This window comes from Hipposideros armiger, unplaced genomic scaffold (assembly GCF_001890085.2).
Source record: "Hipposideros armiger isolate ML-2016 unplaced genomic scaffold, ASM189008v1 scaffold_197, whole genome shotgun sequence".
Taxonomy (NCBI): domain Eukaryota; kingdom Metazoa; phylum Chordata; class Mammalia; order Chiroptera; family Hipposideridae; genus Hipposideros; species Hipposideros armiger.
Window position 1 is genome coordinate 2,134,383 of NW_017731547.1, and position 3,052 is coordinate 2,137,434.

The window sequence follows — 3,052 nt, forward strand, 5'->3', positions numbered from 1 at the left end:
TGCTAACTTGGGCCAGTGAAGCAACGTCCTCCACAATTAGACTGAAGAACCAAAGGAAGCAACTTGTCTGTCCCCCTTCCCCCAATTCCCCAATAAAAAAAATCTTTAAAAAAAAGTTTGAAATAATTCTAAATAGGAATATATATCTTTAAATCAGAATATTGAAAAAAATTAGTAGCAATAATTATTTAAAATTGTTTTACTCTAGTACAAATCATTAAAATAAAAAACAAACTGATCCCCCACCCTTTTAAGCCCTCCAACTTCATAGGTCTCACACACACACACACACACACACACACACACACACACACACACACACACCAGGTATGGATTCTAAAGAAAGCAAAATCTTTAACAAACACTTGTGTTTTCTCATTTCAGTATATTTATCCAAATAACAATACTAATATTTGCTACAGACTAAGTGCTTTACCAAAAGTCTTCTAATATAGGCCAGTGTGTTTCTTTTACAGATATTTTAAGAAATGTCAGAAGTGAGGACCCCACAGATATTGGTAAACTTTTAGAATCATAATTTCCCCCAGAGGACTTTTTATCTTCTAAGTACTTAAGCACTGCCTTTTTTTTTAGCACTGTTATCTAAGATACCTTCATCAAACATAGAAAATAAGACACTAATTGTTCAATAGATAAGTTTTGTAGAATATTCCCTCTTTGCTTGACTTTAAAAATATCTTGAGGCACATTAGAAGTGATGTGTTATAATAGATTTCCTTAGTTTAATTATTTTATTCATTGTCAATTTGCATCATTCTAATTTAAAATGTAATTTAATCTTTTTTTAAATGCCAGTATTGAGTATTTAACGTCTTGATAACCTTAAAATACCCAGTATAGCCATTTTATTTTAATCCTTCTACTTACGGGAATAGGACATAAGCAATAGGACATCCATCAAAACTGAGACAAGCCAAACCACAGGACTTAATGCCAATTCTCCAGAGATTCATTTCTCTTGGTAAGTTGAGATAAACTCATTGTGTTTTCTGTTGGGAAACAAGTAAGTCTTATACTAAGCAATTCATCAAGCTGACCAAAGACCATACAGTGACAAAATTTTATTCTTTACATAAAAGGCAAATATTTTAAAATATTTTATATAAGCAAATTTTTGACACACCTATAAAATATATTAAATTTATGATGCATTAACAATGTAAAAGATAAACCTAAACCCTGCAGGTCAGGTCTAAACATTTTATTTACTCTTAATTTTGGAAGATCATATTAGTGTTACTTAAATCCACTAATATGTGTATCAAAAGCAAATTTGGGCCAGCCGAGTGTCTCGTTGGTTAAGAGCTGGCTTGGGACACCAGCTCTGAGCAGCGGGACCAAGGTTCAGATCTCACATGAGGGCCAGTGACACTGCGCCCTCTACAGATAAGATGGTGAACAACAGCTCGACCTGGAGCTGGGCTGCCCTGAGGCAATGGCAACAGCGTAGGCTGCAGTGGGGCTGGCCGGCAGCGGGCATGGGCTTTCGTGAGCTGCCGTGAGTGACCATCCAATTGCCAGCAAGCAACTGCTTCACCCAGGAAAAGTGCAATGATAATATCAACATGGGCAGTGAAGCGACACCCTCCACAACTAGACTGAAGAACAAAAGGACAGCAACTTGTCTGTTCCCCTTCCCCAATTCCTCAGCACTGTTCCCCTCCCCCAACTCCCCAATAAAATCTTTTAAAAAAAGCAAATTTATATTTATGTAAACGATCACATCTAAAACTGGAAATAAATCCTTTTTCAAGAAAAGTGTCAATAAAGCCATATTTCACTACTATTGGTTTACATATTAAGAGGAGCTTTAGAAATAAATGACTCTTGAATGGGTACATCTGGGAAATGCTCACATAACTCACCTAAAATACAATTTATTTGTCGTGTATTTAAACAGTATGCAAGGAAAAGTAGATATTTGTGGTGATTTACAAAGTATTACATAAAAACATTTGCTTTCAAATGTACTTTGCTTGTTGTTTTGTCCTTTTTATTTAAATTTATTGATTTATTTGGAGTGTCCAAAAGGGATTGTGACATATTCACAAAGGATAAAAAAACAATTATTTTAAAAATATACTTAAGTGTAATTATGAATATAGCTTATCAATGTTTCTTCTTTCCTGTTCTCTAATATAATTTTTATTAGTTGTACCAATAAAAAATTAATGCCCATTTACATGAATTTACATGTAAATTTATATGCTGCTGGAGCAGCACAAAAATTCTTAAATAATAAACATAGAAACTACAGACAATAATCCAATATAACACTATATTTTAAAGATTCTGAATATATGCATTTATATGTAATGTATATGTACATAGTATATACATAATGGGTATATATAAATATTTTAAATGTGTATGTATAACAAGATAAATATGATCTTGCTCATAAAACACATTGCCTAAATAAATGCCTTAATATGTTCAATTGTGAAAAACTATAACTATATATAAAATGAGCAATTATTTCATCAAATTCATCTTGTATTTATTTTGTGACTGTGCCAGGCCTATTTAGGCTGCACAGAACAGTTAGAATTCAATTTGTGAAATGGCCACCTCTGAGCAAATTTGTTCCATGTCGCACTCTCAGGAGTTGGTAAATGCTGGAACATGGGTTAAGATGCAAAACTAATTACTTCATTCAACAGAATGCCAAAAAAACTTTCCTTGGCTTCTCAGAATTGCATTTTAAAGGCACCCAAAGGGCTTTCCTTTGAGAAATCAAATGACCTTCTCCCAAAGACCTCCCCATCACAAATGTCTCTGAACCTGGCGCCATTGTCAAACATCCGTACATAAATTTTATATACTTTTATGAAAATGTACTTGACCATTAGGAAATGCTGTTTAATCAATATAAATTTGCAGAACAATCTCTGCAGAGCTGTTAAGGTATTGTCAATCTTTAAATTGCTTAGTTTGCAGGAACATATAAAAGGAAGTTTCTATGATGACAAACATTTAAAGCTATTCAACAATGACATAGGTTTTTTTTTCAGGAGATAGTCACCTTGTC